Here is a 14,675-nt window from a genome sequence, read left to right on the forward strand (position 1 = left end):
AACCAGGAAGCACAGAGGGAAAATGAGGCCCTCTGTCAACACAATGATAGGCTCCAACAACAGGTAGCGATGCAGGAGAGACTGATAGAGTCGAGTAAGGCCTTAACAGAGGAACTGAAAGCACAAATGCAGGCTCTTGCATTGCAACAGGGAGCAGGGGCGGATAGAGATGAGGTCCGCTGGGAAAGAGAGACTCCTGACCATAACCGCAGGAGCCCTAACACCAGGGGCCTTCATCTCCCCCAGTCCCTGGACTCTACCACCCCCATGTCCCCTGGCGCACATGAGCACAGGGCCACAGGGATGGCAGATTACTATCCAGCTAAGAGTATGGGGCTCATAGGCCAGTACCACTCAGGAATGGAGGGGTGGGCATCCGGGTATGGGCACCCAAGTACAGTACAGTTCAATGGGGAACCCCAGGAGAGTAGGCCCATTAAGGGCATCCTGAAAACCTCTGCCCAGTTAGGTCAGTGGAGGGGGTACCCATCAAATCCTGGCAGCAAGGAGGAATCTGAAGACTCCTCTGAACTGCGCAGGACACAGGAGACCAGGTCCCCACATTCTGCCAGCCATTCCCAGGCTCGCAGAATCCGGGAAAACCTGGAAGAACAGACGGGAACCTCTGGGAGCAGTGCCTCTGAGTCCGAGGAAGAATGGACAAGGGTTACCCGAACCAAAAAGGCCAATAAGACAAAAAGGGCCTTGCTTAAGGACCCTTTAAAGCAGATTAAGGCGATCAGGAGCGTCATCACGCCTTACCATAAGAACGCTAAGTATTCTGTTTGGGAGCACTTAGAGTTGTTTGAACAAATGATGGAGACTTTCCATTTGAAGGACAGCCAAAGCTGTATTCAATATGTAAAGTGGACCTTCTCCCCGGAATACTCCAGTTTCTTTGCGGGGCTGGAGGACCAAAATCATTTAAGATGGTCCACCTATAAGGCGGCCATCTTGAAACATTTTTCTGTTCACAGAAATCCTCAAGAGGCTCGCAAGGCAGCCTACAATTTGCAATGTGGGGAGGATCAGGCCCCACAAGAATTTGTGCAGGAGTTAAAGCGGGCTTTTGCACAGACCACAAGAAGGGTGCGCACGGATAGCAGGGAATTTATAAATACGTTTTTCCATGCCTTGCCCAAATATATCATGACCCAGCTCGTGAGGGATTTTCACGAGAAAAGATCTTTAGACTGGGTCATTGAACAGGCTACCCGGATCTATGAGGTGCAGAAACCGATAGATAGCAAAAGTAATGCCCAGAAAAACCCCAAAGCCAACAGCACCCCTGCTGCTGCCAAGGTGGCAGAGGTAAAGGTCACCCCCGTTTTGGATTTGGAGATGGGGGGGCCTAAAAACCTGCCTGCACCTAATAATGCTAGGCCCAGGAGGTCCTCGGGTCAGTCACAGACAGGGAGCCAAGGAGGCAGCCCCACAAATGGGGTCCCTCGCTCTCCTGATTATATAAGTCCCTGTTACAAGGGAAATCGACCCATCCTGGGTTATGTGTGGACTCCTCCAGCCCAAGGGGGGGGATCCAGACAAGCACCTAACCCAGGGAACTTCCCTCCAAACTTCCCACAGGAGGGCAGAAATTTACCAAACCCTGGGCAGAACTTTTTCCCCAGATATCCACCCGACTTTCAGCCCCAAAACCATCCATCCTTCTTTCCCCAATTCCCTGAGCCCAGACCACTGAATCCGGGAGAGGGGAGGCCAAGGGTGGAGGGGTACCCAAATCTTCCCAACCCGGGGTATTACCAGAGGAGGGACAGCTACCCTTCCCGGGATCAGCCCAGGGGAGAAAACAGGGCCCCGTATCAGCCTGAGCGGGTTTCCCAGTTAGAGCGCCAGGTTCAAAACATGGCGCGGGACCTGGGTCACATACTGAGGGCTCAGCAGAACCCTCAGATGGGCGTGCCGGCGCAGAACGCACCCAACTCTGGACCTGGTGCTCCAGAACAATGACGGGGGCAGCACCCCGATAACTCACCGGTTCCCAGGGAGGAGGCACAAAGGGAAGGGGGGTGTAAAGCCTTGGAGGAAGCTTCCTTCCTCACTGGTAAACAGCCCCTGGAAACCCAGGAACCGGAAACAAAATCTCTTGCCCCTGAAAGTCTGCCTCCTAAGGAGCAGAGGGGGGATAGGAGAAACAAAAGACCCAAACAGACTCAGTTTGAGGAGGAAGTACAGATCTTCCAATTTGAGGGAGAGGGATCCTCAGAGGATCCTGGGAAAAGGATCTTCTCTGTCAGAGATGGGGGAACTCCTTCCAAAGAAAAATGGGTCCCTAGGGATGCAAATCCAGACTGGGGAGATGTGGAGACTGAGCTACCGCCGCCCACCATCTCATCCCAGAACCAACAGCAAGAAAATCCCCTGGTTCAAACCCATCCTGGTGACTGCCTCCAAAAAGGGGGGGGCGGCCCAGAACCGGAGCCAGGGGAACCCACAATGGCTCTGATCTCCAGTTGCCAACTTTTTCTTTCAGATTCCCAAGGCTCTCCACAGAATTCTGCCCAAAATTCTTCTCTCGCGATGTCCAAAACCAGAAAGTTAGCCCACCAGTTGTCCAAAAATGTACATTACCTGTGCCCCCTTGAGGAGAAGGAGGGAAGATATTATGCCCCGGTACAAGTACAGGGGCAGGGTACAATCTCGGCACTGGTGGACACTGGATCTCAAGCTACCCTTCTGTCCAGAAGGGCCTTTGACGAACTGAATGCAGGAAGGGGAGAGAATTACCAAATTCCTCTCACCTCTCTTCCGGGGACAACTACAGAACTTTGACGGGAAGGAAATTCCCGTTGAGGGGACTGCAGACTTGGACATTAAAATTGGGCGACACAAGCTGAAACACCCGGTCATAGTTGTGACCCCGGAGGGCACCCCTTGTTTACTAGGGAATGACCTCCTGAGAAGGTTGTCACCCCTAATAGATTGTGTAAACAAGGTCCTCTGGACCCAGACTAGCCGACCAATAAAATTAAAACAGAGTGTTAACCATGTTAGTTTAAACGGCACCTGCCACATGGTTGAACAAAAATCTGACCAAGTAGAATTTCACTTCCAGAACAACCAGATTCCAGACGTGACAGTAATAGCGGTAGGACAACAGACTGGTGATGGGGGGTCCTCTCTATTTCTGAAAATCAACCTTCCTTCCAATTTAAGGTGGTATTCCACGCTGGAAGGAAACACTCTGAGATTCTATACTAATCCACAATCAGAAACTCCCACTCCTATAGTCCAGAAAGATGTGAAATCAGCTCAGAGCCTGGCTGATATTCAGCAAATTGGAGAGCAGTTGTTCATCCCTGTTCAGTTAAATGATGGGAAGGACTCTGTTCTCGCTCGGGTGTGTGTGAACAACGGTAAGAGCTTCATCAGCGAGGCCATGTTCCGCCAACTCCCAAAAGATCCAGCCATTCCCACCTTCAAACTGATAGACAAGTGGGGGGAAATGGACCTGGAAGCACCTAATTCCAAACATCTCCTGCCAAGCAGGTGTATGCTCAAAATCTCCATTGGCAACAAGAGCATAGTCCACAATTGTTGGGTCGTGCGAGACGTCCCTGCCGCCTTTTACTTAGGCAGTGACATTCTCAATCGCTTTGCCATTAGTTTGGACCTAATAAACTTCAAAGCTTGGTCCCGATTAGCGGATAATCCCATGGGCTTTGTTGATCCAGAAAAAGCATTTAGGTCAGCTCAATTGCTACCTTATGCAGTTGAAATTCAGATCAAAGAGGAAGTCACCATCCCAGAAAGGGCCCGACAATTCTCCCTGGAAGTGAAAGTTAAAAGGGGACAAGAGTTGAAAAACCCTGATGCTTACATACATCTAAATGCTTCTCTCCAACAGCAAGGGTTGGGGGTAAACCCAACACCATTAGTCAACATAGAACATGACACCATTCTAATAGAGGTGGATAAAAGCGACTTAAAGAGTATTACTCTAGCCGCAGGCGCCATTATTGGAATGGCGGTTGATGACCGACATTTCTCCATTGATCTTGTAAATGAACTGTTAGGACCAATCCCCAAGGACTGTTTTGACAGTGACAGTGAGGACCATACAACACCAGACAGGATTTTTACCCGGCATGGGGGGAACTTCCTGGTGTACACTTCCTGCCCCTATGGTAAGGAAGATGTGACTTGTGATTTCAGGAGGGATGAGGTGATTTTCCAGGTCCATGAGGGCTGCCTTTCCCACCTGAAGCCTCCAGTCCAAATCAGCACTCTGACCAGGGACTTCTCCACCCAGCTGGAGGAGGCCGCTGAAATAGCCAAACCAGAAGTCTTTCCAGGCTTCAGGCAGATGGTGGAAGAGAGAGTCAATCTAGCTGATGCCTGTGTGACTCTGGAACAAAAGCAAAAGTTGAAACAAGTTTTCTTGGATTTCCAAGATCTCTTTGCGGTAGACTCATATGACTGTGGTCGCACTGACATCCACACAACAACAATCCCCACGGACCCTGGCATGACTCCTGTGTTTGTGAAGCAATATCGCTTGCCTCTCGCATCAATGGAGTCCCTTACCGAAATAATTAAGAACCTTGAGTCCCGGGGAATAATCCGTCCAGTCCACAGCACCTTCAAAAATCCGGTGCTGGGAATATTGAAGCCAAACGGCCAGTGGAGACTCTGTGCCGACCTTAGGGAGCTCAACAAACGGGTCCATACTTCCCGATGGCCTCTGCCCTACATTGACCAAGGGCTGGCCCAGATCCAGGGGTCACAGGTATTCACTGCAATAGACCTGACCAATGGATACTGGACTGTGCCTGTCAGTAGGGAGGACCAATACAAACTGGCTTTTACCTTTGGGGGCCAGCAGTACACATGGACCCGGACTCCCTTCGGATACCTCAACTCCGGCAATGAATTCAACATTTTCCTACATAAGGCCATGCCCGACTTGGGTGCAAGGGGTAACCTGGCTTATGTAGATGATGTCCTCATCAAAAGCTCAACTGTTGAGGAACACATAGCTGAGATCCGTTATGTTCTGACACAGTTGAGGGCCGCCGGAGCAAAACTTTCCTTTCAGAAAGCACAGTGGTGTAAAACCCGTGTTAACTTCTTGGGGCATGAGATTACTCCTCAGGGTCTTTGTCCCCAGGAAAAGAAAGTGGAAGCACTTCAGAAACTGAAAGACCCCACAACTCTGCGGGAACTAAGGAGCCTCCTTGGACTGACTAATTACAGCAGAAAGTTCATTGAGGGCTACGCAGAGATCACCAGACCCCTGATTCATCTCCTGAAGGGGGGGTCAAGTGGGAATGGGGTCCAGAACAATCCGAGGCAGTAAGACAACTCAAGAGAAGCCTCTCACAAGCGCCTTGCCTACCCTGTCAGAAACAAGGAGTTCTTCCTGGAGACAGGGTTCTCTAATACGTGCTTGACGGCCGTATTATACCAAAAGCATGACAAGGTCAATAAAGTAATCTCATATGCGAGCAAAACTTTATCCTCTGTGGAGGAGAAATTCAACGATTGTGAGAAGGCACTCCTGGCAACGGTGTGGGCATTGAAGAATTACCGCCCGTTTATCCAGGGGGAACACATCATAGTGGAGACTCCACACCAGCCTCTGCAATATCTCCAAAGTGACAGAATCCGGGCCGGAAATGTGAGTAATTCACGAATTACTTCCTGGATTCTGTCAATGCAAGGCTTTCCTGTGGAGGTCAGATATGGCCAAAACAAGAAGAGTCCCCTCGCGCAAGGTCTGGCTGACTTGCATGATTGTGCCAGAGAAAACTGTCTCGAGGACGAAAGTCTGAAAATCAAGGACAACATGGAGGCATACCTTAATTCCCCACACAAAGTCTTTGAAGAAGACAAGTGTGAGGGAATGCCCACTGTGTATGTGGATGGATGCTCTTACCATGTTGACAACAACGGGGAGAAAGATCTGGTGGCCGGCGTAGGGAATGCATGGGTGAATGAGTCCCCAGAACCCTCCGCTGGATACAAAATTGGTCCCCGAAGTAGTCAGGTGGCAGAATTGATGGCTGTGCATCAGGCCATCCTCACCGCTGTCCAGCATCAACTCCACGAACTGGTCATAATCACAGATTCGGATTATGTACGGAACGGGTTCGTGGAGCACCTGGTTAATTGGAAAACCAGAGGCATGTTATGTGCTAACAACAAACCCTTGAAACATGGGAAGTTGATCCAAAACATTGATGATCTGGTCACATCGAATGAGATGACCATCTATTGGAAAAAGATCAAGGGTCATTCCAAAGTGGAGGGACCAGACAAAACTGGAAATGACTTAGCTGATCAGCTGGCCAAAACCGGGGCCATCCAAGGGGATCTAATTGAGATTGAGTCCCTGTTGGGGGAAATCCAGGTCACCGCTATCACTAGGTCCCAGACAAATGCTCACAACGACCTCTCAATTGCACAATGGAGTAAGGAGACCCCTGATGCTGATTTGATTACTGCTCAGAAGGGGGATCCAATAATTGGTAGATTTTACCAGCACCTTGAGGACCCTGAGAACTTTCCCCTGACGGATACCGATTACATTGGGAAAGAGGACCTAAGAGTGTTGATGAAATGTCCAAAAATGTTCCGAATCCAAGACGGTTTGTTGGTAAGGAAATCCAAAGCTGGCCACGATCAGTGGGTGGTTCCTACCTCATTCCGAAGCCTGATGTTAAGTCACGCCCATGATGCGGCCACCGCCGGTCATAGGGGGTTTCACACAACACTGGAAATCTTAAGAGAGGTTGCATACTGGCCACACATGGGCCAGGACCTCAACCAATATTTGAAGGGTTGTCTTGTGTGTGCACAATTTCAGCCGACATCCCTCACACACCGGGCGCCTTTACAAAAGAGGGGAATGACACTGCCATGGTCAGATTTACAAATCGACTTTGTAGGCCCCGTGATTCGCTCGGCTAGGGGGAATAAGTACATGTTGACTGTGACATGCTTGTTTACCAAGTGGGTGGAATGTCTCACAGCCCCAAACTGCAAGGCAGAAACTGTAGCTGCCTTGATGATTAACCACATCTTTTCCCGTTTTGGTCTACCTCAAAGGATTGAGTCAGACAGAGGTAGCCACTTCACCAGTGAAGTAATGACAAAGATGTGGGAGATACTGGGGGTCAAGAGAAAGCTGCATATTGCTTATAGACCAGCGTCTTCTGGGGCAGTAGAGAGATATAACCGGACAATTGTGAGCATATTAAAGAAGTTTGTGGCAGATTCTGGGCCAAGTTGGGATATCCGATTACCTCTGGTCCTAATGGCCATCAGATCTACCCCTTCATCTGCAACCAAAATGTCACCATTTGAGTTGATGACTGGGCGCAAGATGGTGCTTCCTCAGCATTTGCTCTACAGGACCCAAGAGCAGACACTGATAAATGCCTCCACTACTCATGAGTATGTAGAGAATTTAAGGAAACACCTCCAACATGCTTTTGCTTATGCTCAGCGGAATCTAGAAAGATCAGCTGATAGCATGAAGACCCATTATGACCTGAAAACTTCCAGGAAGGAATATCAGGTGGGAGACCGGGTCTATCTATACAACTTCCAAAGGAACCAGGCCAAGCAGCGCAAATTTTTGCCTAAATGGAAGGGACCCTTTGAGATCGTCGATAAGATCTCCCCTGTGGCCTACAAAATCCACATCCCCAAAGGTCCTTTGGCAGCGGGGGAAGACAAGTGGGTCCACATAAACCAGTTGAAATGTTGCCATCCCAGGCACACTCTGCAACAACTGGAGGAATCCTCTGGAATCCTAGCGGGTACTGTCTCAGATTAATTCAGTTCCAACCATAAAACATACCACATCTAGTCTCTAAAATATTGTGATTTGCATGAAACTTTCTCTTAGTTATACTGTTTTTTTTTCAAAATAAGAATGTAATGTTTCATTATGATGAAATGCATATGCTGCCCCACTATCTCAACAGTGGTGGAAAAACGTCTATGAGTAGGTATTGCCGCTCTTCCTTTGTCGTCCTAGGAGAAAGAAGACCTTGAGAATGACCAAGAAGGACGATCCGGAGACCGGGAACAAAGATCCAATGGGCCCAGTGGACCGCCCAATATTCCCATCAGGACAGGCGAGGAGAACCGATCGATCCGACCGGATGGAGGAAAAGATGCTGAACTGTGCCATTTATCGGAAGAAGATGAGAACTACATCCCAGATCTTGCGGGTCCCATTAGTGAAGGATCAGATGGCCACCGCAAGAAGGGGGGCTTGTGGGATGTATTTACCCATGCATCCGGGCCCTACCTCAAAACTGTGCAGTACTGACATGGAAAACATCATGATGGCCAGAGCTTCCCAGAAAATGCACAGGGAAATGCATGATGAATAGGCTGTCACTCATTTTTGCCGATGTTATGGGCACAGAAGGACACTGCCTAAAACCACCATTGGACTACCCACACAGTAGTCTGAAACCATTGGGAATGGCAATGCTGATTGCCAAAAGCAAACCCATAACTGTTGGGAATTCATTTTCTTAAATCCCAAAAAGGGGTGCAGTACCAGTACTCACCACTATCCAAAAGCCAGCGTTTTAAAACCACTCTGTTTCCCTGAAGGCAAGTCAAAATGCCTATTTTCAAACATTGCAATACGTGCAAAATATTTACTGAACACCAGCAGACATTTGGCAGAATGGAGTTTTGTGTGCCTACAAAATCTGGGAAATGAAGATCATAAGACAAGGTTTATAACAAGACTGGCTGAGCTGTGGATTGCAGCAGTTTAAGTTGCACTGGATTTAAAGACACTAAAATCGAAAATGTTTAGATTAAATGAGTGACCTATGTTTGGTATCACATGCCTTTGTAACTGTTGAAATGTCATAGTTTTGCACTTAGACTCAGCATCCTAGCTGCATGTGTAAAATTGCAAGTTAAGTTAAAAAGCAACAAAAAACCTGCCAGTTAGCTGAAGGTCTGGCTTAAGGAACTTGATTTTGCTTGGCAGCTACCCCCATCAGGAGTGAAACTTGAGTCACCACTGTGTTCCCAGGCCAACCTTCCTTTTGCTGCCCACACTAAGGATATGCCATCTATCTGATAATTGAATTACCTGTGCTCTGCAGGAGAGTGAACAAAGCCCTCTTCACTCAGGCAAAGGTTTTATTACGCAGTCGTAAAATGTAGCTTCCTCTTGGCAGGAGCTGGGAGGGGCACTGCCTGTGAGAGCAAGCTGGCTTGGCAGAACTGGATTAACCAGTATTTCTACCTTGTGCTGAGAGAAAACCACACCCCTTTGGAGCCAGAACATAACTCTAAAAAGATGAATAACTCATAGAGCAGACATGTGAAAATTTTATAAATGACACCATAATTCTTGTGATTTTTCTGCCCACATTTTAAGAGGTTTTTAGAACCGGTGGCGTGTTCAGGGGGGTTTTAGCGGAAAAGTGGATATTACTCTAAATGTATGCATGTTAAAAATCTGAAACTTTATCAGTTAATGTCCATACTCCCTGCGCACATGTATGTAAAGTTGGGTCAATGTCAGAAATTGCAAAATCAGTTAAACGCATGAACTGGACCTAAAGATATATCAATAAGGGTTTTCATTCAGTATTCTAGACTAGGCGTTAACTTAGCTGTAGTGCTGAATTGAATCCTCTTACAAGCTCCACCTCAACCCTTGATGAAATAATTGACATAGAAAACATTAGTAATTTAATGCAGAGGAATTATTGAATCTCTAGACTTATTCTACCAGGACCCTACCAGAACATACCGCGAAACAAGACAAACTCAGATATGCTGACTTATCTGTAGTAACAGTGATGCTAAACAATGTACATAACCAGCCTGAGCATGACTTTTTAACTTGAAAACAAAAAAGGACGCGATTTATGGTGCAGAGCAGAAACCAGGTTGTGATGAGTCGAGACAAACGCACTCTAAGCTCTCAAGGCAAAAAGGAGCAGGAGCGGTTTATAGAACGGAAAAGGCAAGCGTTACAGAGAGAACCTTTGCAGTCTCCTGTGCAAGTTTCTATGAATGAGACAATAATAAGACAAGACGATATTCTGACTCTAATTATGATAGACAGAAAAAGATATGATCCATTTCCCAACAGAACAACTGCTCTTGTAGTATTCAATTTGATACCAACCCTTGAACTAATACAATCTCGGGACATCGAATCGATTAAATTTACGAACACCAAATATTTGGACACAGTGGCACTAGTGATTCTCTCACAAATTATTAAAGAAGTAATTTGGCACACAAAATGGGAATTGCAGGAACATGGGGTCTACCTGGACATAAAACATGCAATGCAAGCGGAAACTAAAAGATCTAGGCATTACTCCAATGCTGCTCTAGAAAAACCCTCTACCGTCTCTAAGTTCAAACCATTAACTATTAACCGCCAACGATATTCAGGTAATTTAAACAGAGAATTAATGATAAAATCAGCGCAAATGAAATTGAATTCTTCAAAATGGTCCTGGCTCTCTAAAGCTAGGTCTGAAATAATTTGTCAAAGAGACAACTAATGCCAGGATGATTTGAACCCCAGAACGCTGAGAATGGTTGTGTGGAATAGCAGGGGGTTTAAGCACTTGATGAGAGGAAACTGTAGTAATCCCTTGAATTTCTATGACATTACTATCCTGCAGGAAATCTGGATTACCACCAAACTGATTTGGTCAGGATACGAAATTTGTTGGATTCCCGCTATCAACCATGCCAAAGGAAGACCATCGTTGGGCATGCTGACTGCCATTAAACTATCCCTTTGATCTAAATTAGCTCCTTGGGCTTCGCCCCACTCAGGTATCCAACTAACTAAATTGGTTTCTTTAGCTGACTGGACTCCTCTATGTCCCACCACAGCTATTCTCAATCTTTATTGGAATCCCATTGCCTTACCAGATGATGTCTATTTCAAACTGCTGAGTGAAATGCTGGACTTAATAGTGTCCGATGACAGCATCTCAACAGTCTTCATTGAGGGTGATCTAAACATGAATTGCATAACTGTAAGAAAACACATGCCATCATCCCAAACAACGAGGTGGATGAAAGACAGGAATTTCATAAAGCTAAATAGCACAGTTCAAGGAGATATCCCTCCTAGCCCTACAGTAGAGATCAGATGTACTCTACTTTGCATTTTGTATAAATTTCCTTTGATAGTATTGATCAAATAGATTCATTTAAAGTTATTCACACTGAAAACCGTGTTCATAATATCTTAGATGTTAAGTGGAAACCAGTAAGTCAGCAGTCTGGGCAGTTCCATACTCTTCGTCTTGAGCTCTCAGATAGGAGAAATCAAAGGCAGAAAGAAGGCATACAGAACAATAAAAACAATGGGCCTCATTACGAGCCTGGTGGAATGGGTTAACAGGTGCCGCTAATGGTGGCGGACCCGTTAAACCGATTCCGCCTCATTACGAGGTTCCTTCCCGGGATCTGACGTCCTTACCCGGTCCCGCGAGGGGACCAGGGAGCTAACAACAGGCCGGTCGATATCCGCCCGTTGTTAGCTCCCTGCACCCATTCCCATTGAGCCCTATAATGGGAATTGGGAAGGTCCGGGCATGGGTTCCCTGTAGGAGGATTTACCGGGCCCTCCAAACTCGGAATGGCCCAGTAATTCCCCATTCAGGGAACCCGGACCCGGTTTTGGTGGCAGTCATGCCGCCAAAACCGAAATGAGTCCCAATGACTTTGAATACAATTAAACTTCATAGATCTTTGCTGAGACCTCTACTAGAGAATGGGCCGGATGTTATCGCATAAATATCCCTATGATTTAACCATTAAAAACATGAAAACAAAGAAATCAAACAAATCAAACAGATTATGGATCTCTCTTTTAGTGAAAAACCACTCAAATTAGAGGCAAACAAAGTAAATATGAATATCGTATCAAACAGTATAAAATACAGAAACTCCAAATTGATGCTGAAAGGAAGCTTAAGGCGGTTGCCTCTAACTCAAGCAGACAAATATGGAAATCGCTAAAGGTGACTAGCAAAATCTGCCCGTCAGCTTCCCTGCTCAATGCAATAAGCAAACCGACCTGGGTGTCCCACTTCACAGAGTTATTTGCTAAACCTTATAGCTCACTATTAGTGCAGATCCAACCCAAGGATAACAATAGTCACCTAATATTTGATCATCTAGATGCTGTTATCCTAATTAAAGTGCTAAGGGCATTTCACGAGCTGTCACTGATGGATTATCCAGTGTCACCTTGAAAGCCCACCCGGAAGACTAGGCCAGTATTCTTGAATAAATATTTTACAAAATTGTCCAAACTGACAAAATCCCAGACACTTGGAAAAAGTCCATAATTATCCCCATATTTAAGAAAGGCAATTGTGTGGACCCACTAAACTATAGACCTATAGCCCTCCTCGACATCCCACGGACAATCCTTGCTAGGATCATCCTAAGAGCCCTTCTCAAGTGGATAAAAAAGACTGGTCAAGTAGACAGACACCCAGACACCAATCTGGTTTTGTAGCAGGTATGGGCACTTCAGTTAATCTATTGATCCTTTCTGCAATCAAAAATCAAGTGCTATTAACCAACCAACCAGTTTACATTGCTTTTATTGATTTCAGACAAGCATGTGATTACATCTCTAGGGAATTATTGTGGCAAAAGATGATAGAAGCATACTGCCCTCACTACATACTTAAGCTGATCCAACAATTTTATACTAATATTTCAATTCAAATAGAATTAAATCAAGAGGTCATGTTATCCAAAACTATACCTACTCACAGTGGGCTAAAACAAGGTTACATACTTGCTTCCACCCTATTCAAGTTCTATATAAAAGACATTAATCTCTGGATGGAAAATGTAAGATCTTTCCCACCTAAAGTGGGAGGCCTCCCAATCTCATGGCTACTCTATGCGGACGATCTAGTGATAGTGGAGCAAATCCCCATAGGAATACAACGAAAACTCTCTGCACTCAAAACCTATGTAGAAGTTAAATTCCTAACAATCAATACAAATAAATCAAATACGCTAGTAATGTCTACGAATAAAAACAAAGAAATAGCCTATAAGTGGACATTTGCATGAATTTAGATATCTTGGCCTAAATATCAATGATCATGCCAAGGGCATGGTATACAAAACTGAGATAAGATACAAAATTGAGACTTTAACCTCCCAAGCCAAAATAATTCAAAGAAAATAGGGTAAATACTAATGCTCCCTCATTCTATTGTTTTATAAACAAAACGTTGTACCAATAGTTACCTATGAGGCTCAGACAAAATTGCAAGCTAACCAGCAACATTGGAACGTAATTGAAGGCTTTTACTGGAAAGCAATGTTTCCCAATTCAAATAATTAGATACGATCTGGGATTACCATCAATCCAAGCAATAGTATCTTGGGAAGCCCTAGCACTATATAGGAAATGTCTTACTACCGCTTATTCTATGCCATCTTTACTACCAGCGCTTGCCAATGTTTTAGAGGGGGATAATTATAAATCTTTGCAAACTTGAAAAGAATACTATAAAATGATAATGAAACGTGCTGATATAGAACCTTTATTACTAATGCAAAACCCTGAGAGGACCAAAAAGAAACTAAGTCAATATGACTGGATTACACTATGGGATAAATGTACCTAGTATAAAGCTTTCCAATGTGGGAACTGCACAATAAAATCACTGAACCAAGTCCCTGCATATATTGTGAAATGTATGCACCAGGAATATAGAGCACAAATCATGCGACTACATTTCAATTTATGGCCAAACAAAGCTGTATCAGCATCAAGAACCAAACCTCCATTCACTGATACTTGTTGCAGATTTTGTAAAATACCTTCAGACATTGAAACACTAGAACATCTGTTGACCAACTGTTAGACCAGAAATGCTATAGAAATCAGTCATAGACAAAGACAAATAAAAATATATATATATATATCGACATCAGGCCCTCCAGTGATCTTAGTGGAATACGCTGCTGTGACTGCCATGGAATATACTCAGTCAAATGGCTAACAGCCAGCCAAAGTGTTAATTTAATTCCAAAATTGGACAACTCTAAATATCAGTCTTTTTTGTTCTCCTATATTTAGAGTGTCCTAGCGATCTTCTAGAGATAGGGAAGAGGCTTCTACAGGCAACCTGGTGGTGTATATTCTCCTTATAGTAGTTAGCTTGCTGCAAACCATTATAATATGATATAGTGATTCTTCTTGTGTTACATGTTTTACAAAACTGACATGCACTGGATTGGTCCGTCAGTTGTTTTGATTATGCTAGGACCTCTCATGTTGGTAAGAGGTTGAGCCTCATTCGAAGGAACAGATCTCGGGTCTGAGGACATGGGAAAAGCTGTAAATATGCAGGTAATTGGTTTAAGGCCCTGCTTTCTTGGGCACACTTGATGGCCAATTTGTAGTGGCTTTTCTGCTCTTGTGTCTCAATCCAGTCATAACGCTGTATTTTGAGCTTCACCGCTTGTGGTCGCTGCATTAGTATTTCGGTTGAGCATTTCAGATTTATCATCCATTGTTCACATCTTGATTTGCATTTGTTCAACACCATATTCTGGCTCGCTGGGCATTTCGTCTCAGGATGTCGATCAGTGGTATTTTATCCTCGATTATGGTTTTCCCGAATAAATCCAGCAACTTACATAGTACGATA

This window comes from Ambystoma mexicanum, chromosome 6q, assembly GCF_040938575.1.
Source record: "Ambystoma mexicanum isolate Mex_15411 chromosome 6q, UKY_AmexF1_1, whole genome shotgun sequence".
In the NCBI taxonomy this organism is placed as follows: Eukaryota; Metazoa; Chordata; class Amphibia; order Caudata; family Ambystomatidae; genus Ambystoma; species Ambystoma mexicanum.